Consider the following 25,822-nt stretch of genomic DNA (forward strand, 5'->3'; position numbering starts at 1 on the left):
TCTAGGCCCGAAACGTCAGCCTTTCTGCTCCTATGATGCTGCTTGGCCTGCTGTGTTCATCCAGCCCTGCACTTTGTTGTCTTAGACTGAGTTGGATGATCAGCCATGATCATATTGAGTGGTGGAGCAGGCGCAAAGGGCCGAATGGCCTACTGCTGTTCCTGGTTTCAATATTTCTGTGTAAACAGTTGGGATGCTGGTGTAATACATTAGCAGACGTACTGCACGTCTTTTCAACTTCAGTCTCGTCAACAATTGTGCAAGGCTGACATGAGATGGACTGAATCAAGTTGATCCATATTTCTGTTGTTGTCCAGTGTGTTATATGAAGTCCACGAGCCGAGATTTCAACTCTCGACATCTCGGTACCTTCAACGTGTTGATGTAGAATTGATACACAGTGGTTAATTCATATCCAAAGATTATTCTGCTTCCTTGCTGTATGGGAGAATTTTATTACGTGGCTTTCCTGCAAAGAAACTAATCTCTTTGTTTAATTCTCAATGAGGCTCTGGACAGGAATTTGAAAAGTGATCAATATAATTGCTTACTAATCCTTAAAATGCCTTTGTTTTGTTTCATCGTCTGCCATTGAGAATTCTGTTAGTGTTTTGGTTATCTCAGGTTTAGTGGAATAAATGTAAATGTTTTAGGCCAGTTATACTCGGAATCACAGAGACTCGGAATTGCTACGGTGTGAATGGAGGCCATTCAACCCAGCGGCCTGCACTGGTTCTATTGCCCAGCCCTAATCTCTTGCCTGTTCTCCTTATCCCCGCGCACCATTTCCATCCAAATGATGACCCATTGCCCCTTTTGAATGCCTCAGTTGAACCTGCCTGTTCTGCATTTCCAGGCAGTGCATTCCAAACGCCTACTACGCACTGCGTGAAGAAGTTTTTTCTCACACATCACCCTTGCATTGTTTGCACATCACTTTAAATCTCTGCCCCTCTCCTTCATTATTCTTTTACGAGCAGGGACAGCTTCTCTCTATCCATTCTAACAGCCCGCTCATGATTTTGAAACCCGTTGTCAAATATTCAGTCAGTCATCCTTTCCCGAGGAGAACAGTGCCAACTATTTCACTGAAACCAGACCAGGTAAGGAGGGCAGCTTCTTCTCTAAAGGACATTAGCGAACCAGATGGATTTTTCCAACAATCAGCAATGGTTCATGTTTATCATTAGACTCTTAATTCCAGATTTTTTTATTGAATTCAACTTCCACCATCTGCCGTGGCGGGATTCGAACCCAGGTCCCCAGACTATTACATGGACCTCTGGATTAACAGTCCATTAATAGTACCACTATGCCGTTGCCTGTCCTAATTTGTCCGCTTATTTCTCTTTTTTTCACCATCTGTCTCGTCACCTTCCGAGAGGAGATTATTACATCCATTTCATCCATTGATTCAAGTGATAGAAACTTTGCACAAAATGCGCTCTGGACTTTGCACTGCAAGTAAGCAAGGCTATCATGGTTTGCTGTTATTAAAACATTATACAGCAACTTTTAGCAACCAGACACATTCTGTTAATGATGGAAATCGGGAAGTTACAGTTAGAATTGCACTAGTCCTCCAGAAGATTTACTGTAACAGTAATGCACCAAGACCATTCTGATACAAGGAATGAGACCTATCCCCCTGAACTCACCCCAAAAGGCCAGCACTTGGCTGTTCAAACACATGGATTTCTAATAGCCTGGTCAAGCTTAACTGCAGTGAAACAACACCTCTGGCACTGGAAATTAAATTTTAAGTATGGAGTCTCATTCCTTTAGCTTTCGATTATTGCTGCAGATTTAAAGAATTTTCCTTTTAAACTTTTTTTTAAATGTTCCTGTCTCTCTCAATCCATCACTTTTCTCTCTCTTTATTTTGCTTTCTGTGCATGATTTGGCATTGAATTAAACATAGAAACATTAGAAATAAAGGTTCTCACTTACATTTTCTGGTGCAGACTCTGTGTCTGCAAGGATTCTTCCTCACTTGGCCTGTCTATACAGGTCGTGAATCCTCACTGTAGAGTACACTGCACTTTCTAAGCACCAAATTCCCGTACAAAAGCCCATAGAACAGGAAGAATAGTGAGCTCGAGATAGTAGGAACTGCAGATGCTGGAGAATCTGAGACAACAAGGTGCAGGGCTGGATGAACACAGCAGGCCAAGCAGCATCATAGGAGCAGAAAGGCTGACGTTTCGGGCCTAGACCCTTCTTCAGAAAAGCTTCTCTAGGCCCGAAACGTCAGCCTTCCTGCTCCTATGATGCTGCTTGGCCTGCTGTGTTCATCCAGCCCTGCACCTTGTTGTCTCAGAATAGTGAGCTCAGTTCCTTTGTCTGTTATGCTGACACTTGGGGCTTTGCTTCACACTGAGGCAGGTCAGTGCCTGCTTGAGTCCCAGGGTATGACTCATGCCAGCCTGGAAATTCTGATCCTACATAGTTTTGACAAATGCAAGATGGAGACTTTTTTTTGGCAATAGGTCCATCTTTCCAGCAACGCATATTTGGTTAGCTCAGTTGGCTGGATGGCAGAGAGTGATCACAACAGTGTGGGGTCAGTTCCTGCAGATTACCATGAAAGACTCTCCTTCTCAAGCTCTCCCCTCACCTGAGGTATGGTGACCCTCAGATCAAACCACCACCAGCCGTGTTTCTCTCTCTCTCTAATGAGAGAGCAGCCCAATGTTCTGGTGGGACTGTGGCAACTTAATTGATTTTGTACACTCTTCGTGTCAGCTCAGTCAAAATAGAAAGTTCAACCCTAGAAGTTTTGAGGGTTCTTATCAGATGATTGTCACTACTCTGAATAATCTCGAGTTCAGTGTGGCATAAAAGCCGATCCCTCATCCCTTATAATCAAAAGCTTTTGTTTTGCTGTTCTATGTCTATTTATCCAGTAGAGTGACCCAGTGAGGTAACAATGAAATCTCTTGTAACACAAACTGGACTCTGTAAATAGGGCCTGCTGTCATGTGCCGTTTCCTGTAAGGCACAGTGATTAACATTCTAACAAGATGAAGGCACGTATAAATCAAATAATTTTAAAACTATATAAATCAGACTGATTTGTGGTGGGTGTCCAGTGTGGGGACAGCTTGTTTTGTAACCCTCTCAGTATCGTAGAAGGACTTATAAAGCAAATGGCCCTGCTGCAGTTAGTGAGTTGCATATATGTTTTACAACTTTTGTTTTACCTAATCAAATTGGATTTTTTTTTCATAAGAAAGTCTTCTTTGATTTGATTTCTTTACCAGATCGCTCAGACCGCACAGACGGAGCGTGTATTTGTCGTGTTATTTTGTTATGAATTGGGCAGGAAGCTAAGATCCATAGTTCCTTTCCCAGTTTTCCCTATCTGGTAATTGACCACCTGCATGCCCAGCAGGACTACCTCCAGTCCTCCTACGCAAAGAACCCACTGATCTCAACGCGTGCAATCATAAAGAGACCGTTCATAGGTCTATCATGTCTGTTGATGTATTCCAATCCCTTGTGTGGATATTTACTGAGGTATTGTTTATGGAGCTCCATTGTCTCAAATGCTCTCAATGGACTCTTTCATTGTCTCATCCACGTTTTCACTATAGTGCGATATCTAGGAAGCTCAAGTCTCTGCTTCAGTGACGAGAGATTAGGAATCTTGTTGCGATGGAGAGGACCTCTGTGTGGCCTGGGGAAAGGTAGAAGATTCATAAGAACATAAGAACCAGGAGCAGGAGTAGGCCATCTGGCCCCTTGAGCCTGCTGCACCATTCAATTAGATCGTGGCTGATCTTTTTGAGACTCAGCTCCGCTTACCCACCGGCTCACCATTACCCTTAATTCCTTTACTGTTCAAAAATCTATCATTGCCTTAAAAAAAAATGAGGTAGCCTCAACTGCTTCACTGGGCAGGGAATTCCACAGATACACAACCCTTCAAGCGAATAAGTTCCTCCTCAACTCAGTACTAAACCTGCTGCCCCTTATTTTGAGGCTGTGCCCCCTAGTTCTAGTTCCAACGGCCAGTGGGAACAAACAATCTTAGCTATTCCTTTCATAATTTTATATATTTCTATAAGATGCCCCCCCTTCATTCTTCTAAATTCCAATGAGTATAATCCCAGTCTACTCAAACTCACCTCATAAGCCAGCCCTCTCAACTCTGGAATCGACCTAGTGAACCAACTCTGCACACCCAGTGCCAGTACATCCTTTCTCAAGTAAGGAGATGAAAACTGTACGTGCTACTCCAGGTGTGGCCTCATCAGCGCCATATACAGCTGCAACATAATTCCTGCCCCTCATTGACATCCAGTAGAAAAGACTTGTGTGAGGGCATAAGTAGCTGGCCTAGTGTACCACTGATTGAATACTGGCTTGGAACAAGTATTAGAGAAGAGAAAATTGAGGAGAGTGGCTGGGGTGGGGATAACCAACTTTTTTTTTTCTGTCTATCTGCTGGACATTCTTCCTGCAAACTCTCTGTTCTAGTTGCTGCTAGTTGGTCACAATGGGACGCCATACAGATGTTGGGCGCTCTGGTTTCCTCTCACGGTACAAAGATGTGTAGGTTAGGTGGATTGGCCATGCCTAACTGCCCATAATGTTCAGGGGTGTGCAGGCTAAAGTGGATCAGGCATGGGAAGTGCAGGGTTACAGGGATGGGGTGGCGTCTGGGTGGGATGCTCTTCGGAGAATCGATGTGGGCCCGATGAGCTGAATGGCCTGCTTCCACACTCTGGGGATTCCATGAATCTACTCTAGCCTCTCTCTGATAAAAGGGCAATATCTTTTCAGTGCCCACCCTGGCCAGTCCCCTCAGGATCGCTGTTGTTTCAAACACCCTGACTGGAACAATTTTAAAGAGCCTCCCCACCCCAACCCCCACTTTTTCGCACAGACCCAAATGGTCCTGAAAACATGGAGCTAAATACTTGACTTTTCCTCCACAGCTGTAGTACCGATGGAATTCATCCTTGTATGAGTCAGACGATTCCGGAACCAAGTCCTGTTCCAGATCCTTGAGTAAAAAATCGAGACTGAGACAGCCTTAAGGCGGGGATGTTAGAAAACAACCGAACTTTGGTTGAGCTCGAGTTTTTAAAGTGTAGAGAAGGAAGCCCGGACACACAACCTGAAGCAGTAAATGGCCGCTGGGTAAAAGGCGGCTATGGTTGGGAAAGAAGCAGGTCTTTAGCCAAATGCAGCTCCAGGACTCGCAAGTTGCCTAGTGCCTTTGACAGCTGCATAGAAAACCAACAGCAAAGTCCCATCCAAGTTTCTCATTTATTTAAGAAAAAAGCAAGTTCTGCATGTTTTTAAGTAATCTGAGCTGAAGTCAGCTAAGCTAGTGGTTTAGAAGTAATTAATGCTTTTTAGTCTTGTGTCACAGATGCTCACTCCTTGCCTGTGGGTTGGAGAATGAGATACATGAAAGGGAAACTTTTTGTACTGGTTTTCCATGTTGCTCATTCCATTTTTATGTAAAAGAAAGCTTGCCAGGCCATAGATATGAGAAGGGCTACCTTTTCTGAAAACTTATAACAAGGTTAATATGAGAACATTGCTACATATCTCTTCACACTGACCTGTACAGTGTGGGTCAGTGTTTCTAAATGCCTCCTGTTATAGGATGAGATGGGTTTGTATAACACAACTACCATCATAACAGAAACCAAATGCTTCTAAATAATTGTTCAAGCCTTACCTGACGCTCTTTGTTCCGTGTTTGTCTTTGGAATGGTTTTGAGTGAAACGTTATGGTTTGATGCATAAAGTGCACTGATCATGTCAAAGACAAACCCACCTCTGACAAAATTTGCAACAAACACTGACACCTAGCCCTTTTTCAAATGGAGCAGGCCAAATGCTTTACATAATGGTGTCTATTCAAGTCTGCTTTTGAAGTTTATTTAAAGAGTACGTTTTGGCATGCTGCACTTAGTCATGGAGAATGGCAGGTAGTGCTGGAGTACCTTAAGGGAATTCCCCTTTTCTCACACATATACCATTTTGCATACTGTTGGGGAGGTGTTGTCTAAGGAGAAACAGTGCCATCTAATGCCGTGACTGGGTTGTGGGTGGGTCTGCTGCGCAAGGGGGCAGGAAATAGACTAGCATGGCCATAGTCGGATGGGGACTCCATTGCAAGGGAAATGGACAAGCGTTTTTGCAGCCGCAAAAGAGACTCCAGGATGATACGTTGCCTCCCTGGTGCCAGGGTCAGCGATGCCCCTGAACAACTGCGGGTATTTCTGAAGAGGAGGGCTAACCGATGAAAGATTGTAGCATGTATTAGTACCAACAACATGAGTAGGAAAAGGGTCGAGGTCCTAAAACCAGAATTTAAGGAGCTAGGGAGTAGATTAAAGAATAGAACCCCAAAATAGAATCTCTGGATTTCTTCTGGTGTCACGTGTGAGTGAGTATAGGAGTGGGAGGACAGTCCTGATGACTGCATGGCTGGAAAGATGGTGCAGGAGGCAGGGCTTGTGATTTCTGGGACATTGGGACCATTTTTTTTGGGGGGGGTGCAGGTGGGAGGCTAGTGAGACCTGCATAAGGTGGACAGGTTGTACCTGATCCAAAATGGGGCCAGCATGCTTGTGGCAAGGTTTGGGGAGGGTTTAAACCAACTTGGCAGGTGGGTGAGCTTTCAGAGAGAGGGCAAGATGAATGGCCAAACTTGGAAGAGATGGCAGGTGAGTCAAGAAGGCACAGAGATTGTATGCCAGTTAAGGCTCCAAGGGAGTTTGGCAAGGTTGGGATTGTATTGATTTGAATGTTAGGAGTTTGACAAACAAGACAGATGAGTTGAAGGAACAAATCGAAACATGTGGGTTTGATGTCATTGCTGTCACTGTGACGTGGTTGAGAGAGGGGCAAGATTGACAGCTCAACATTCCAGGGTACAGGGTGTACAGGCATTGTAGACCTCTGCCACTCCCCAAGTCATTACTTCGGAATTAGCTTGATACAGTATCTGTCTTTGTGTATGTTGTAGACCCTGGATAACCTGCTTGCTTGACCATGAATGTGGGACCATTTAAAGCTGGTTTCAAGCCCTCTTTCACTCAAGAGTAGTGAGGGTCTGGAATGCACTGCCTGGAAGTGTGATGGAGGCAGGTTCGAGGGAAGCATTAAAGAACACTGGATTTGTTATTTGGATAGAAATGGTGTGCGAGGGCTTGGCAGAAAAGCAGGAGAATGGCTCAAGGTAATGATGTCCCCTTCTGAAGAGCCAGTCAAAAACACAACGATGTGAATGGCCTCCTTCTGTGCTACAACAGTTCTGTCACTTTATGACATCGGTGCACCCTGTGTAGAGTTGGGTAGTTGGCACAGCTGCCAGTATAGGGAGTATGGCAGCCCTGAGTACTGGACTGTGGTGTGTTGGGTGGGAGATCGGCCCCAGTTTAAGGAGGGTGGTACATTCTGGAGCTCACAGTGTGCGAGGGGAGGAAATATCTATCCTTGGGGAGTGCTCTTTGTGCAATTGGGAACACTCCAGGAGAATGGTACCTTTTATAAAATCTTTCAGAAGCAGAGGGGTGGTGCTTGTCTGCTCATGCCAACTGTATTATGGTGTATTTTCAACGTCAGAACAGCTTTCCACAAGCTCTGTGAACTGTCGATTTTTATTTTAACCATGAGTGAGCTCAGGGCGTGGCAGGGTGGGAAGCTGGTGGGCCAGTCACTTAAACATAGAAACAAGGAACAGGAGTAGGCCATTCAGCCCTTCGAGCCTGCACCACCATTCAATGTGATCATGGCTGATCATGCAATCTCAGTATCCCATTCCCACTTTCTCTCCATATCCCCTTGATCCCGTTATCTGCAAGGGCCACATCCAGCTCTCTTTTGAATATGTCTAATGAACCGGCCGCAACAGCTTCCTGTGGGAGAGAATTCCACAGGTTCACAGCTCTCTGAGTGAAGAAATTCTTCCTCATCAGTCCTGAATGGCTTACCCCTTTTCTCAGACTGTGACCCCGAGTTCTGGACTTCCTTGACATCAGGAACATTTTTCCAGAATCTAGCCTGTCCAGTCCCATCAGGATTTTATATGTTTCTATGAGATTCCCCCTCACTCTTCTAAATCCCGGCAAATACAAGTCCAATCGATCCAGGCTTTCCTTGTATTGTCAGTCCTGCCATCCCGGGAATCAGTCTGGTGAACCTTTGCTGGGCTCCCTTAGTAGCAAGTATGTCCTTCCTCAGACAGGGAGACCAAAATTACACACAATACACAAGGCGTGGCCTCACCAAGGCCCTGTACAACTGCAGCAAGACATCCTTTCACCGATTCCCAAATCCTCTCACTTCGACAGCCAGCATCCCATTAGCTTTTCCATGCTGCACCTGCATGCCAACCTTCAGCGACTGTTCCACCTTGACACCCAGGTCTCATTGCACCTCACCTTTTCCTAAACTGCCACCATTCAGATAATAATCTGCCTTCCTGTTTTTGTGACCAAAGTGACCTCACATTTATCCACATTATATTGCATTTGCCAGGTGTTTGCCCATTTAGCCAGTCTGTCCAAGTCACCCTGTAGCCTCTTAGCATCCTTCTCACTCCACACACTGCCACCCAGGCTTAGGGTCATCTGCATATCTGGGGATATAGCATTCAATTCCTTTGTCCAAATCAATAACGTACATTGTGAACTTGCCCAGCTTTATGTTCCACAACCTGCTGAAAACACACAAAGTTGTGTAAAGTCCAGCCCTAAGAATCCAATAGAAGGATTTTGACCTGGGCATCTGTGCCCATCCATGGGAATATGCATATAGGGCAAGGACAGGACTGGGTTTCACTGTGATACCTACTGCAGCCTGTTAGCACCTGGTGTCAAGGCTCTCGCGTGTCAGTGAATGATAAGAAACCTTTGTGCTGCACTCTAGTCTGTCAGTCCATTGAGGAGAGATGGGGAGGGCATTCATAACAAATACAAGAATTCAGAGCAGTCCATTCAGCCCCTTGTGTTTGCTCCACCCATTCAATCAGATATGGCTGTTTGGTTGCATTAGCTTCACCTTCTGTGTGGCAGGCAAGCCCAGACCATGTTAAAATTAGAGCTCGGCTATTCACGAGTGAAATCAGGAAGGAAGCTTTCACGTGAAAGTTTGGGAATATCTGAAGCTTTCCTTTCCCACAAAACATTGCAAGTACAGCAGCAGAATATTGTGTGCAGTTTTGGCCTCCTTTTCTGAGGAAGGATGCTCTTGCTCTCGAGGGAGTGCAGTGAAGGTTTACCAGGCTGATTCCAGGGATGGCTGGTCTGACGTATGAGCAGAGATTGACTAGGTTAGGGCTGTTTTCACTGGAGTTCAGACGAATGAGGGGGGATCTCAGGGAGACGTATAAAATTCCAACAGGACTGGACAGGGGTAGATGCAGGGAGGATGTTCCCGATGGTGGGTGTGTCCAGAACCAGGGGTCACAGTATGAGGATTCAGGGTAGACCATTTAGGACGGAGATGAGGAGACATTTCTTCACCTAAAGAGTGGTGAGCCTGTGGAATTCATTAGCACAGGAAGTAGTTGATGCCAAAACATTGAATGTATTCAAGAGGCGGCTAGATATAGCACTTGGGGTGAATGGATCAAAGGTTATGGGGAGAAAGCAGGATTAGGCTATTGAGTTGGACGATCAGCCATGATCATGAAGAATGGTGGAGCAGGCTTGAAGGGCCGAATGGCCTCCTGCTGCTCCTGTCTTCTATGTTTCTATGTTTTACGCCATTCAGCCCCTCGAGTCTGCTTTACCATTTAGTAAGATCATGGTCGATCTGATCTTGGCATCAACTCCATCTTGTTGCTTGTTCCCCATAATTTTCAAGAAATGATTTAGTTGGGTAATGGGTGCATTGTGATATGTGAGGTAGGATAAAGTCACTATAGTCCCAAAGGACTGCTCTCTCATTAGAGAGAGAGAGAGGGAGAGATGACTGGTGGTAGTTTAACCTGAGAGTCACTGTGCCTCAGGTGAGAGGAGAGGTTGAGAAGGAGAGTCCTACGGCTATACTAGCCTGAAAACGCCCAATCTTATCTGACTTCAGGAGCTAAGCAGACTCAGGCATGGTTACTACTTGGATGGGAGACTGCCTAGGAATGTCAGGTGCAGTAGGCTCTTAGGGGTGGCATGGTGGCTCAGTGGTTAGCACTGCTACCTCACAGCACCAGGGACCTGGGTTCGATTCCACCCTCAGCCAACTGTCTGTGTGGAGTTTACACATTCTCCCCATGTCTGTGTGGGTTTCCTCCCACAGTTCACAGATGTGCAGGTTCGGTGGATTGGCCATGGGAAATACAGGGATACGGCAAGGGGTGGATCTGGGTGGAATGTTGTTCAGATGGTTGGTGTGGGCCCGATGGTGGGCCCACATGGTAGGAATTCTACGATTCCATGATTCATGGTCAAGTCAGCTGGTGCAGGAATCAAACCCAGGCTGTTGGTATCACTCTGCATCATAAACCAGCTCACTGAGCTAACTGACCCCATATTGAAATGTAGGAAGAGTGGGTAAGTGGAGTTGCAGATGATTTAAATTGATCTGACTTCAGGGACTGAGCAGCCTCCTGGAGTTTGTATTCGTAGCCCAGGCTCTTTGTGAAATGATAAGGTGCTTTCTGTTGTTTTTATTTTGGCTTCACTTCCTACTCTTTGCCAGATAGCTTTACATTGTCTCTTTCCTCGTCTCCCCACCCCAAGCACTTGTACATTTACCAAGTGCTGCATGCTGGAAATACCTGTGGTCTTGGTGCAGAAGGCCACATCCATAAATGGACATGAGCTGCCTCTCTCCTTTTGGCTTCATTGAGAGTGTAGTTTGCTTAACATTGCACCATTGAAATGAGACTTTTGGATAGCCAGCGTGTTTTCTGGCTAGTTCATCCCTTTGATGCAGGCGTGTTTCTTGTTAACTCTTTGTCAGACATGTTCCAAAAGGAGATTATAATATTCCAATGACCTGCAGGGCTGTGCTAAACAAACTGTTCTGAAGTATTTAAATACCTGGTGCTTTCTTTGTGTCCTGCAAAGTTGCTAGGTGACTTTCTTGGCTGTTATTCATCCTAACCGATACCTGCTAACTTACACAACAACAACTTTGCAATTTACGCCGTTCATGTCCTGAGATACTTCACAGGGTGTGTTGTGCAAGCTCCAGTAGCATTTTGAGAAAATAACAGAGTTGCAGATGAGGGAGGGAGGTTCATGCCTGGCGAGCCAGAAACTGGGAGACCTTGATTTCTGATTGCTGGGGTACATTGTGATGATCTTCTCCTGAATTTCGCCAATAGCTTGGAATTGGCTCATGGGTCTTGACAGTGAGTGGTTGAGTGGTTCTGTTACAGGTGGGGCATATTATTCACGAACACATTGCAGCAGCCATTGACACGTGGTGGAAGGGTGTCCCCTGATTTATTTTATCCCTGTTCCCACCCAAACAGGCATGGGCAAAGTAGCCAATCAGCAGTGGCTCATTGGATAGCGCTGCTGCCTCACAGCACCAGGGACCCGGGTTCGATTCCCACCCTCAGGTGACTGTCTGTGTGGAGTTTGCACATTCTCCTCGTGTCTGCGTGGGTTTCCTCCGGGTGCTCCGGTGTCCTCCCACAGTCCAAAGATGTGCAGGCTAGGTGGATTGGTCGTGCTAAATTGCCCATAGTGTTCAGGGATGTGTCGATTAGGTGGGTTATAGGGGAATGGGTTTGGGTGGGATGTTCTGAGGATCGGTGTGGACTTGTTGGGCCGAAGGGCCTGTTTCTACACTGTAGGGATTCTATGAAATCAGAAAATACAGTGATCCTGTCGGGTCCAGTGATCCAGCAGAGACAAAAATGAGTCAGCATTATATGAGAGAACCTCTTTCATTGAGAGCTTGGGCTTGAAGCTGTTATTTTCATTTGAGTCATAGAGCTGTACAGCATGCAAACGGACCCTTCAGTCCACATGTATGTGCTGACCAATTATCCCAAATTAATCTAGTCCCATTTGCCAGCATTTGGCCCATATCATTCTAATCTCTTACTATTCATACACCCATCCAAATGCCTTTTAAATGTACCCAACTCCATTGCTTCCTCTGGCAGCTCATTCCGTACGTACTCCACCCATTGTGTGGAACAAGTTGCCCCTTGAGTTCCTTTTTATTATCTTTCCCCTTTTTTTGGATGAGATGTTGAGCCAAGGTCTTTCAGTTGTCATCCCATGACCCTATTCCCAGGAGGAGTGGAGCAATAACCCTGTGCTGTCGTGACCACAGGGTCACTGACTGTTACTGCTGTGCTGCCTGTGGGATCTTGCTGTGCACAATATGGTTGTGACAAATTAGAACAGGTGCTACACTCGATTGGACATCGAGTGCTCTGGGACAAATCTGATGTTATGAAAGGTGCGGTATAAATGTTATGTTCGGAAGCTTATTACTCTTTGGAGCTGTCTACACCAGAGAACATTGGAGGCAGAGTCATGAGTATGTTCTCAGTTGAATAAGACTGAGTTTCAATTGGAAAGGGAGTCCAGAGTTGTGAGGCCTGGCAGGAGGTTAGAGTTATGGCCAGTGTGTGACCAGCAACAGTGACGGAGCAAGCTGCAGAGTTTGAATGGCTACTTCCTGCTCTCATTTCCTATGTTCTTTTGTTAAGTTCTTTGATGTCAGCCCAACTGAGATTCTCCCTCAATGGCTCAGGGTTACAATCGGTTATGGGACCTTGGGCATTTGGTTTGGTTCCATGATTGGCAATAAATAACCAAACAAAAACAGCACTGACTACCTATTACATAAAACCAAAAAACTCTTTTGAGAATGTTTCAAGAGCTTGGATCATATTCAGATGGCTAACAATTGACATTAGCTGAACTCCTGGAACAGAAACTGTTGGGCACACACTATCCTGTATGTCATTTACAATGATTAGATTTGGTTGCTGTTAATTGCTAATTCCTCAAAACCTGAGTATTGCTGGAAAAAGACATATTTTATCTCCACATTCATCAGGACATTTCACATGAATATCAATGCAAAGGAGAACAATTAGGTAAATAATCATTCATGGGACTTGGGTGTTGCTGGCTGGCCAGTATTTATTTGCCGTCCCTAGTTGCCCTTGAGAAGGTGGGGGTGAGCTGCCTTCTTGAACCGCTGCAGTCCACGTGCTGTAGGTTGACCCACAATGCCATTAGGGAGGGAATTTGCAGATTTTGATCCAGCAACGGTGAAGGAACAGCGATATATTTCCAAGTCAGGATGGTGAGTGGCTTGGAGTGGAACTTGGAGGTGATGGTATTCCCATGTATCTGCTGCCCTTGTCCTTCTTGATGAAAGTGGTTGTGGATTTGGAAGGTTCTGCCTGAGGATCTTTGGTGAATTTCTGCAGTACATCTTGTAGATGGTACACACTGCTGCTACTGAGCGTCAGTGGTGGAGGGAGTGGATGTTTGTGGATTCAGTGCCAATCAAGTGGGCTGCTTTGTCCTGGACGGTGTCAAGCTTCTTGAGTGTTGTTGGGGCTGCACCCATCCAGGCAAATTGGGAGTATTCCATCACACTCCTGACTCGTGCCTTGTAGATGCTGGACTGGTTTTGGGGAGTCAGGAGGTGTGTTATTTGCTGCAGTGTTCCTAACCTCTAGCCTGCTGTTGTAGCACTGTGTTGATATGTGTAGTCCCATTGAGTTTCAGATCAATGGAAACTCCTAGGATCCTGATAGTTGGTGATTCAGTGATGGTAATACCATTTGAATCTCGAAGGGTAATGGTTTGTCTCTTATTGGGATGGTCATTGCCTGGCATTTGTATTGTGTGAATGTTACTTGCCATTTGTCAGAGCAAGCCTAGATATTGTCCAGATTTTGTTGCATTTGAATATGGACAGCTTCGATATCTGTGGAGTTGCGAATGGTAATGAACATTATGGAGTCATTGGTGACTTCTGACCTTATGACGGAGGGAACGTCATTGACCATCGTTGAGGACGGGGATCCTCCTCCTCCAGCAGTGAGTTGTATAATTGTCCACCACCATTCATGACTGGATTGTCAGGACTGCAGAGTTTGGATCTGATTCGTTGGTTGTGGGATCACAAGTGTTTGCTATGTATTGTTTAAAATTGCCAATCAGGTTCAGTGGAGAACAGTTGTACGTGTACTGAAAGCCACATATATTAATGCCAGTTAACTCAGTTGGCTGGATGGCTGGTTTGCATTGCAGAGTGATGCCTACAGTGTGAGTTCAGTTCCTGCACTGGATATAGTTACTGTTCTTCTCAACCTCTCCCCCTCGCTTGAATTGTGGTGACCCTCTGGATATAGTTACTGTTCTTCTCAACCTCTCCCCCTCGCCTGAATTGTGGTGACCCTCAGGTTAAACTCACCACCAGCCATTTCTCTGCAATGAAAGAGCAGCTGTATTCTTGTCTGGGACTAGGGCGACTCTACTTTCTTAAACTACACCCTGTGTATTAATATGTTGCAGACTGAAACAACATGTACATGCATTTCACCTGTTACAATGGAACAAAACAGATGGCAGCTATCTCTGCTTCATTACTCAGGGAAATGCCTTGTCTTCCCAGGTTCACCGTGCTTGGCAGTTAACTATCAGTCATCACTTAACTGGTACATTCTCCGTGGCATTTCCTGTACAATTCAGAGCTGACCAATCAGTTCACTCTTTTCATACAGTATAAGCATGCAGTTTCCCATTTATATTGGTATTTCTCGTAAATTGTCCAAATGAACGCATGGCAAAAAGCTTTGATAAAATCTGACTTTTGTTGTCAGCAATGCTCAAATTAATTTCTCCCTTGACAAGCCTTCTGTGTATACAGCTGTCTGCTTCTGCAGTGTGAAAGTTAACAGTGAAGAAAAGATGTGGAAAGTGAATGATATCCATTGGGACTCCCTCCAGGTTTAAAGAGAATCCTTTTCCTGGTGAGTATTGAGGATGTTCCTGTGATTTGAGGAGTCTAGAATCAGGGGTCACAGTGTAAGGATATGGAGAAGGCAGTTTAGGACTGAGATCAGGAGAAATGTCTTCACCCAGAGAGAGGTGAGCCTGTGGATGTCTCTACCATAAGATATTGAAGCCAGAACATTGAATGTTTTCAAGGAGGAGATAGAAATAATTTGTAGGGCCAAAGAAATCAATGGGAGAAAGCAGGAACAGGAGACTGAATTGGATGATCAGCCATGATCATCTTGAATGGCCTAGCAGACTCGAAGGGCTGAATGGCCGACTCCTGCCCTGACTTTCCATGATTTTCAATCCAACCCAATGTTATGGGATAAAGCCATTTTCCCCAAATGCCTTTGATTCCTTCTGCCTGCAGAATACCCAATGGCGCCACTTTGATGAAAGAGGAGTTATTCCTACAGTCTGGTCAATATTTGCTCCTCAACCAACATCACCAAAAGTGATTAATTGGTCGTGATTACCTTGTTCTTTCTGAGAGCTTGCTGTGTAGAAACAAAAACTGGCTGTAATGTTTCCGGCTTTAGAATCAAGCGTGTACTTCAAGAACATTTCACTGGCCGTAAAGTACTTTGCGATTCCTGGGTGACTGTGAAGGCACTACATAAATACAAACCTACCTTTCTGTTTTCAGTTCAAGACTTGTAAGCACATTTTATGATTCGTCTTTAAGCCGGAAATATGCTTTCCTTCAAAAACTGCTTCTTCTTTCCTTTGTTCTTACTCTGGTTCGCCCTCAAAATCTGGGAAACCTTCCTCGTTGTCATTGTAGCTACATTGAAAAGATAAGTCCCAAGAAAGACTGTTCCTGATCATTAACACATCACCGCTTAACTCCATCCTCCTGCACAGCTCAAACCCAGCAGAAGAATGTTTATCAACTTCAATCGTTTTTAATCTCTTTTTAAAAACTATGCAAACCATCAGCCTGATGCCAAAACCAACAAGTCAAATGGAAAGGCAACACAGATTCTTTCCTTACATACAAAAACATTGTAATACGCTTCCTTTTCAAGTTCCTCTCCACCAGACCCTCAAACAATTCAAATAGCTTGCTCTCTCAGTCATCAAGTTGCTGGTTGAGATGTAACTGCAGATTGGAGTCACTTGCTTTTCCCGTTTTAACTCTTTTTCACTTTGTATTGATGCCGTTGCCACGAGTAATTTTTATGAACTACAAAATAAATCCAACTGACCCATCAGGATGTGGAAGAGAAGTAACCATAACTCCAGAGTTAGTAAGTAACCCAAACCACAAGGGTACTATGATACAAGTTGAGGTGTTGAATACAAAAGCAGAAAGGTTCTAATGGAGCTGTATTCCATGTTAGTTAGGTTCCAGCCCGGTTACTTTGTGCAGTTCTGGCATTGTTGGAAAGAGGTGATTGCACTGGATGGGGGGGATGGGTACAGAAGAGATTCACTACGATGTTGCTCGGATTGGAGCTCTTTAGCTACAAAGTGAGGCTGGATAAGTTGGGATTATTTTCCTTCGAGCACGAAAGGCTGAGGGAAGACCTGATTGAGATGTACAAAATTCTGAGGGGCATAGACAGAGAGAAACGTTGCCCCTCAGTAAGATGAGCGAAAGATTTAGAGAAGATTTGAGGAAAAGTGTTTTTTCCCATTTAGAATGGAAACTCACTGCCTGAAAGGATGGTAGAAGAGGGGATCCCTGAACACATTTTGAAAAAATTTAAATGATCACTTGCAACGTCATAGCATACAAGTCTAAAAGCTGGAAAATGGGATTAGAACAGAGAGACGTTTGACTTGCTTGGACGCAATGGACTGAAGGGTATTTTCTCTGCTGTAGTAACACTATGATTCTAAATGAAGTCTGTTTAATTCTAAGGAAACTGAGTGCTTCTGAGCATCTGTGATTAGAATTGATCTTGAGTCTTTGGTAGATTGTGAGAATCCTGACTTAACCACAGCTGGTAAGGGTCAGACTAAAGACAATCAGTCAGGAAGTTTTTGTCAGATGATTGAAAGGTTGGCATTGCAAGGAGGCTGAAGATGTGTAGGACAAGTTTTGACTGAATGTTATTGAAAAATGCTGGTATGTATCACCAGGGCTGATCCCACAGAGCTCTTTCAGAAATTGTCACCAACATTCTTGGCCTCTGTCCCCATCTATGTAAGATCCAATCCATTCTACTGGGGAGAAAGAAGTTAATGTGGTGGATTTCAACCAATGCCTGAAGAGGCCAGAGCTGGCCTTGACGGCATGACCCACATTCCATGAAAGAATTAATTTTTAAAAAGATAGTCAAGGCGTTGGGGCTACATTCTGCAGATATGCCCGGGATTATGATTCATTTCAATGCCTCCTCCTCCCCACCCTTCCCACTGACCAATCCCCACTACCCCCTACCTGCATCCACCTATCACCATTCCACCTACCTTCCCCAGCCTCACCCCTCCTCTCTCTCTTTATTTCGGAGCTCCCTTTCCCCTCTCCATTTCTGAAGAAGGGTCCTGACCCGAAACGTGGATTTTCCTGCTCCTCTGATGCTGCCTGACCAGCTGTGTTCCTCCAGCTCCACACTGTCTTGACCCCCTCACCTCAGTTTCTTCAATGATCCTTACCTGTAGCTTTGTGTTCCCAACCAACTCTCATCTGCCACTCTTGCCCAGCCTTCTGTGTAATCCGGTCCTTTAAGGGCTACAGTAGTGTAGTGCCTGTGCACTGCGGCACCATGACATCTTCTGAGTGGTGTATGTCTTTTGTTTTGCTGTGGTTTTTCTTCTAGCTCATGTATTTCCCCAGTACCCTGAAACCGTACTTACGCAGCGAACAAGACCACACACTGTTATGAAGTTAGCTGGGAAGGGGATAATGGTCGGACGTGCCCCAATAAAGTGAGGGTGAACAGTAGACAGAATTCCTGCTCCATTCACCTGACCACCACATCCCTCGAGACTCCTGCTCAGCAAAAACTAAATTGGTCGAAAATTTCAGTTGACCTGAACAGCCTTTTTGAGAGTGAGTTCCGAATTTGAATGACCCTTTGTTAAAGAGATTCAGTTAGTCAGGTTGAAAGAAACGACTTCCTCTGATGGAGGTTGGTGTGGTGGCTGGAGGCAGAGGGAAACACTTGTCAAAAGTGGAAATTTGTGGGTGCCTGGCATGGACCATCAACCAGGTCTACAAGTGACACAGCCCACTAGCTCTGCCTACATTCACTTGGCGGTGAATGATCACTCAGACAAGGTCACAGTGTGCGGTGCGTTGTAATCCTGTAGCACACCTTCAAAAGCAGCTTTCTACCAAAGCTTAACCAAGGTCTGTTAAGATCCGAGACCCCCTTGTTTTCCTTAAAGGAACGTAAATTGTTTCCTTACATAATTAGCCAATGCCCTTTTTTCAATTGCATTGAAGCTGCAATGAGGAATATCAGTAAGTCCACTGTATTTTCTGTAAGGACCTGTGTTATACTTGTCTTTTAATTGTAGATAATTTATGGATAAAGTACAGTTTTGAAATTTTAAAAACAAGTATCTTTGGTAAAGGTGAGAGAGATCTATGGCCCCAGAACTAGGAGGGGGCCATTCACCCTCTCAAACCTGTTCCACCATTCAATTCGATCATGGTTGATATGTTCTTCGATTCCATTTCCTCACCTTCTGTACCAGACTCCTTGATATCACATAGCAAAGTTCAAACCTGTCAAACTGAGTCCTAACAGTTTCAACAGCCCCCAACAAGTTTTTTTGAGGGGTGGGGGGAAAAGAGATTTTCAGATTTCCACCACCCTCCTGGTGTATGAGGAAGTTCGTCCTGATACCACCCCCAAATGACTGAGCTCAACATTTTAAGGTTGTGCCTCCTTTGTTATGAGCATGCCAGAGAAAATTGTTTCCCAATAGCCCCTCAAACCTTTTTTAAACACTTTGACACCTCAGTCTCCTTTGTGCCTGAAACATGCCACATTTTTGCAGCCCAGCTTCTCAAATTAATCTTTTTAAACCTCAGTATCACTCTGGCTTCGTGCTGTGCCCCCTCTGAGGGCAAAATCACAGGAGGAAGAGATTTGTGTGTATGTGTGTCTGTCTTTCTCTTCCCCCTGTGTTCGTGTGTATGAATATCTTCCCCCTCTCTCAGCCCCTGTGTGTGTATCTTTGTCTCTGCCCGTGTGTGCCTGTCCATTTCTCTGTGACCCTCTCTGTGTGTGTGTGTGTGTGTGTGTGTGTGTGTGTGTGTGTGTGTGCGCGTGTGTCTGTCCTTATCTCTGCCTGTGCGTACCTGTCTGTCTCTGTGTGTATGTGTGTGTGTGTTTGTGTGTGTGTGTGTGTGTGTGTGTTTGTGTGTCTGTGTCTGTTGTGATTGTGTGTGTGTCTGTCTGTGTGTGTGTGTGTGTCTGTCTGTGTGCATGTGTCTGTGTGTGTGTGTGTGTGTGTCTGTCTGTCTGTGTGTGTGTCTCTGTCCTTATCTCTGCCTGTGCGTACCTGTCTGTCTCTCTGTGTCCCTGTGTGTCTGTCTGTGTGTGTGTGTGTGTATGTGTGTGTATGCGCGTCTGTCTGTCTCCCACACACTCTGTACATGTGCCTCTCTGTCTTCCTATCTGTTTGTGTGTGTATGTGTGTGTCTCTTGTTCTCTGTGGATATATATAGTGCATTAGTTGAAATCTGTGTAGGACTGAGTTTGTGTAAGGGTTAAACCTACCCCAGGGCAGGGTGGAAATGAGTTCAGTCTGACATTATCTGAAAGGAGTTGTTTGTCTTTGGGACTGTTTACATGCATGCAGATTTGATAACGTGCTCAGCAATATCAGCAATTCATTATTGCCTTGTACATGGTGCTCAAAGGAATTCTGAACAGAGCACAGCAATGCATTACTGAGTACAGGCCCAGGGCAGAGTCTGCGTGAAGTCTTCAGACTGTTGGGATTTTGATGCAGCTGAAGCGATGCCTCTCTCTCCTCCACATGTCCCCTCTGCCTTGTTACCTGATCCTACCCCCATTCCCCCACATCACAGATTACAATCTGCTGTGCCCTGCTTCTGAAGTCTGCAATATGTTTCTAGGCATTGGGAAGTTGTGAAATGCAGGTCCGATTGCTTTGTGAAAGGTCTCTTTCCTCCCCCAAAACGTATAGCCTGAGTGTCTGCACCTTTGGGATGCCACAGAAGACCAGAGAGCTACTCTGTCAGAGAGGGATGACCCACTTAACCTGAGGGTCATCACGCCTCGGGTGAGGGGAGAGGTTGAGGAGGAGGGTGACCTCAGTCAGTGCAGGAATTGAACCCACTCTGTTAGCGTCACTCTGTAGCACCAATCAGCCAAATGAGCTAACTGATGATTTCATAGAATCATAAAACTTCCCCCCAAGGTGCTCCGGTTTCCTCCCGCAGTCCAAAAATGTGCAGGTTAGGTGGATTGGCCGTGCTAAATTGTCCCGTAGTATCCAGGGATGTGCAGGTTGAGTGAATTAGCCATGGGAGATGCAGGGTTGTAGGGATAGGGTAGGGAGAATGCTCTTCAGAGGGTCTGTGTGGACTCGATGGGCCGAATAGCCTGCTTCCATACCGTAGGGATTCAGTGGTTCTATGGTGGGTCGGACTCAGGGAGACAACAATATGAGGAGGTGATGACCAACTATTATTATCCCTATACAATAAATCTAGAGACCCAGGGAATTGCTTGGGAGGCCTGGGTTCAAATTCCACCACAATAGATGATGGAGTTCAAATAAGTTCAACAAAAATCTGGAACTAAGAGTCTAATCATAGATCACAGAATTCCTGGAGTGTGGAAACAGGCCCTTCGGCCCCACAAATCCACACTGACTCTCAGAGCATCCCAACCAGACCCGATCCCCTATAACCCACCTAATCTACACATCCCTGAACACTATGGGCAATCTAGCACGGCCAATCCACCTAGCCTGCACATCTTTGGACTGTGGGAGGAAACCCACGCAGACACGGGGAGAATGTGCAAACTCCACACAGTCATTCGCCCGGGGGTGGAATCGAATCTGGGTCTCTGGTGCTGTGAGGCAGCAGTGCTAACCACTGAGCCACCGTGCCGCCCTGTAAATAATGACCGTGAAACCATTGTTGATTGTTGTCAAAACCCTCATCTGGCTCACTAACGTCCTTTGGGGAAGGAAACTGCCATCCTTACCTAGTCTGGCCTACGTGTGACTCCAGACCCACAGCAACATGGTTGACTCTTAACTGCCCTCTGAAATGGCTGAGCAAGTCATCTCAGTTCAAGAGCAATTAAGGGATGGGCAATAAATGGTGAACGTATCAGCGATGCCCAAATGCAACAAAAATGAACAACGAAAACACTCCAACTTGAGTTAATGGTCGAGTGAGTTTAATCAGATTTTGGACTCTAAGGGATATGAGGACAGGATGAGAAAGTGTCATGACCTTTATTGAGGAGACTTTGGGCCTTTATCTCTTGCTGGAGCGTAGCAATATTTTTCTGAGCCCCCTGCATTCTGTTCTGGGATGAAATGGTTATCATTGTTAGTTTTTATTTCCAAGCTGACCTCAGAATGCAACCATTGCTTTGTTTTTAATGAGTTGTGTGGTCTGCGTTGATTAGTTGGAGATTTCCTTTTATATCGCTGAATCAGCAATTCCCATGCTATTTTGACTCTCTGGTTTTTTTTCTGAGCCAAACCAAATCTCTTACCTCGCCTTTTAAAAGCAGAAGGCCAAAAGATGTTTCAGTTAATGGGACAGACTTTGTCATCAAGCCTCATAACATGTATTGGAGGTTTAGTTGAAGGAGCAGATTTCAAGGAGCGAGCTGGAGGAAGTTGGGGTGGGGAAGGGTGGGTAGGGAGGGGACAACGCAGCTGAAGGCATGGCCGCCAATGGTACAGCAGTGAAAGTTCGAGGATATGCAAGGTAAGATTTGGAAGAGCATAGAGATAAATCGTGGAACTCCTGCAGTGCGGAAAGAGACCATTCAGCCTATCGAGTCTGCACTGACCCTGCAAAGAGCATCCCGCCCAGTCTCAGCGCCCCCACCCTATTTCAATAACCCAGATTTTCCATGGCGAATCCGCCTTGTCTGCACATCCCTGGACACTGCGGGGTAATCTACCATGGCTAATCCACCTTAACCTGCACACCTTTAGACTCCATAATCTCCTTAATATGTTTGATATAGCTGCTTTTTGTAACCTTTGGGATCTGGAATTAATCTTTTTTGCTCTTATTGTCCTTTAGCTACCAGTTTCTCTTCAGCATTGATTGTTTGTTGAGGTTCAGTTCCATGGCATTTAAATAATAATTTTCACATCAGCAAAGCCAGTATTCACTGACTACCGAATGGTGAATGGATATCAACAGTTGAGGTCAGTTGGGGTAAAGAGCATTAGTCAGACTAGTTAGACAGGGAGCAGATTAGGAAGTTACCAGATTTCCATATCCTTGGCCAGCAGTTGTTCTGCTGCACTTTTGGCTGAAAATCCATCCAGTATGTTGTAGGGATGACACCTGCAGAATCCCAGGTCTCTCCTGTCTGAGCTGTTGCCTCTTCCGATCATCACGTAGTGTCCAAGGGCTCTGAGATAATGTCCCTTTCCTAATCTTCACTGCCTCGAAATCAGGACCACTGCTGCTCTAGGTTTGGTTCCACTGTCTCAACACCATCCAAACTATTATAGTGCTAAGTAGAAATACGGCACAGCATTTTTGGATGCTCGCTGCACAAAAGGCAATCTGAATCCGGCTCCCTGCTCCTTAACCCCCAATCTTTGTGAAGATCATGATGCCCTGGTGTGTCTCTGCTGCTCTCTGTCTTTTTCTCCAGCCCCCTCAGGTTTGTTCAGACTCCGTTTTACGATCTGTAACTCTCTGCCCGTCAGTTGGTTTTCCCCATTTTAAAATGCCATGTGAAAGGCTGGCCAGCCATGTAAAGTCCCAGTCTACAGAGAACCAAGTAGGATCAGGCATGCGTCATATTCAGACCCTCAAACCGATTCAACTCTTCAGTTAGATCACAGGCTGATTGGAGCGTCGGAGGTTGATGGGGTGACCTTAAACGTTTACAAAACCGTGAGGGGCATGGACAAGGTGAAGAGCCAACATCTTTTTCCTAAGGGTTGGGGAGTCCTAAACTAGAGGGTTCGGAGGAAGGGTCACCCGACCGGAAACGTTAACTCTGATTTTTGTTTCTTCACAGATGCTGCCAGACCTGCTGAGCTTTTCTAGCAACTTCTGTTTTTGTTCCTGATTTACAGCATCCGCAGTTCTTTTGGGTTACTTTTTTTCAAAACTAAAGGTTTAAGGTGAGGGGCGAAAGATTTAAAAGGGACCTGAGGGAAAACTTTTTCACACAGAGGGTGGTGCGTGTATAGAATGAGCTGCCAGAGGAAGTGATGAATGCAGGTACAGTTACAACATTTTAAAAGACGTATGGAGTGGAGATTAAGAGGGATAAGGGCCAAACGCAGGCAAGTGGGACTAGTTTAGTTTGGAAAACATGGTTGGCATTGGATGAAGGGTCTGTTTCCGTGCTATATGACTCTGACTGGCTAAGCAAGTCAAAGTGTAACAGCGATGCATTAGGAAGTCAGTTTGAAGCATGTTGTTAGGAGCAAGGAAAGGTGGAGATCTTTGTGTGTGTGGATTGAGGCACCATCTCTACCTGAGTCTCTTTGATTGTCCATTACTCTATCCCTGACATTACTCACGTCAATGAACACTGAAATTTTCAAAAAAAAATAAAGGCTGTCTTGCACAATGCCTTCCCTTCCATCTCGAAGGCAAATGTCAGGAATTTGAGGAATTTCTGGAAGAGTTGCCATGGAGACCACTCATTTGGGTTTGCTCAGAATTAAAAATGAGCTCATGTTTGAAATGCACAGCGTGACTCTGAATTTAAATTGCCTTTTGTGCAGTATATGTCAAGTAAAGACACCAAGATATATGTTTTACCTTGTTTGAATTACCCTGAGCAGCAAGGGCCATGCATAAAGGAGTTTGTAATCATCAGTGAACTCTGCAAAATGAGTTTACCTTCCTGTAACTTTATCAGTGCATTCAGTATTAATCTGTACCATGTCATTTCTGAGGTCACTTTTCTCTTGTTTCTCATTGCTGGCTGAGTACATTATGTTAGACACTGATTGAACCCTCCATGTGGTTAATGTATAATGACATCCACTCTGAAGGATTAAAGATTTTTGAACAACTGTGGGCCAGCTTATCACATAGCAGTCAACAAGTCAGATACTCAGCACATTTGGTGTAAAGTTTATTTCATTAATGTTCACTGCATGTAGGTCGAACCATTTATTTAAGTGACTCGCAGTGCTCGCTTGGGACCATATATATTCATATACAGGGACTTGTCTACCATAGGAAAAGGAAATGTACCAATGCGGTGTGCTTCTTCTGAATTAAACAATGGTGTTTGGTGGACCACAGTTCCCTGGTAAATGCGCCTGGCAATACCATGACCAATCAGAGCTGGCATGCCAAGCCATTAGCACCTTTTTCTAATGTAGTATAAAAATGTAATTCCCTTTGGCATTCTTGCATCTGTCCTGATGAACACTAGAAGTAAAACTTTGACAGCATGCCTGCTTTTCTATTTCCTCAGCAATCCTCAAGTTTTGTTTTACTGCCCTTCAACCATTTATTAAATAGTGTTCAATACTTAACAGTCCACGCAAGGACTGTGCCTTTAACTATCTGGGCTGGGAGAGAATTGAGTAAGCTGTATCAAATATCTATGCATAACTAGGTGCCTCTGTAATGTATGTGTGCAACAGAAGCTGTACATTAAGAAAGAATATGCTACGGTTACACATATGGAGTTGTTCACCATTTGTTCTCATTTGAAGTGGCGTCAACAGGAGGAAACAAATGTTCTTTTTAATTAAAAACTTTTTCCTTGCCATGACTTCTGTCCCTTGATGGTAGAGCATGTGGGTTTGAGAGAGGCTGGTTAAGGAGCCTTGGTGAGATGCTGCAGTGCATCTTGTATGTGGTAAACGCAATAGCTACGATGCACTCTTAGTGGAGGAAGTATACATTCAAGGTAGTGACTAGGGTACCAATCAAATGGGCTGCTTTGTCCAGGAGGTGTTGAATATGTTGAGTGTGTAATGACCACCAAATAATGTAGCAATCCAGCAGGGACTTATTAATTTATTGCTCAAGTAGGCAATATGAGATCCAGGGATGGACTTAGAGGATTAAAACCACACGATCCTACAGTTTTGAACAATAATAAAGTTTACTGTGCAATGTTAGAACACTAATACAATCTACAATACATGTAGAATTAATGTATGGTAATTACGGGTGACAGACTGAAATCGAACAGCCCACAGAACAAATGTAATCAAGACTGAGCCCATAAATTTATCAGCAGTTCCCCTAGATGTTAATGACACAGTAGGTCATCAAATCACATTAAAATTCCACAAGGGGCTCATTTTGTGCCATTATCGTTTTGAGACTCCCTCTTAAAATATTCCATCATGGGCTGCCTCAACACCACCTCTGATTCCGGTCAGTCACCCTCTTTTCCTAGCTCTACAGTCCCTCAGACTTCAAAAACTGCAGTCTGGTACGTACTTATTCAAATATACCACTCCAGCTTTTCACTGAAAATAACTTCACCAAACTAGAACTGCCACTGAGTTTTTCACTGAACTCTAATCTTGTTCAGGCGTATTAAGTGAATGCTACATCTAAGGTTTTCAGTCCCTGCTCTTAGCTGTACTGGTGACACACAGCTTCTTCTGAGTCCACAGAGCTTCTATGTTTCTGCATCCCTGTCTCACATAGCTCGCTGCCTTTTAACTCGTAGAACTTCCACATTAAGTTCAAATGGAGCAAAGAACTCCAATTGCGCTGGGGCACC

At 44.9% G+C, this 25,822-nt stretch overlaps 1 protein-coding gene across 2 annotated transcripts in view; it reads left to right on the forward strand.

The window, feature by feature from the left end:
- Positions 1-25,822, forward strand: part of nxn (nucleoredoxin) — a 185,276-nt gene that overhangs the window by 8,211 nt on the left and 151,243 nt on the right. The gene's annotated exons all lie outside the window — the stretch shown is intronic.

Source organism: Rhincodon typus, chromosome 26 (genome assembly GCF_021869965.1).
Source record: "Rhincodon typus isolate 14 chromosome 26, sRhiTyp1.1, whole genome shotgun sequence".
Lineage (NCBI taxonomy): Eukaryota > Metazoa > Chordata > Chondrichthyes > Orectolobiformes > Rhincodontidae > Rhincodon > Rhincodon typus.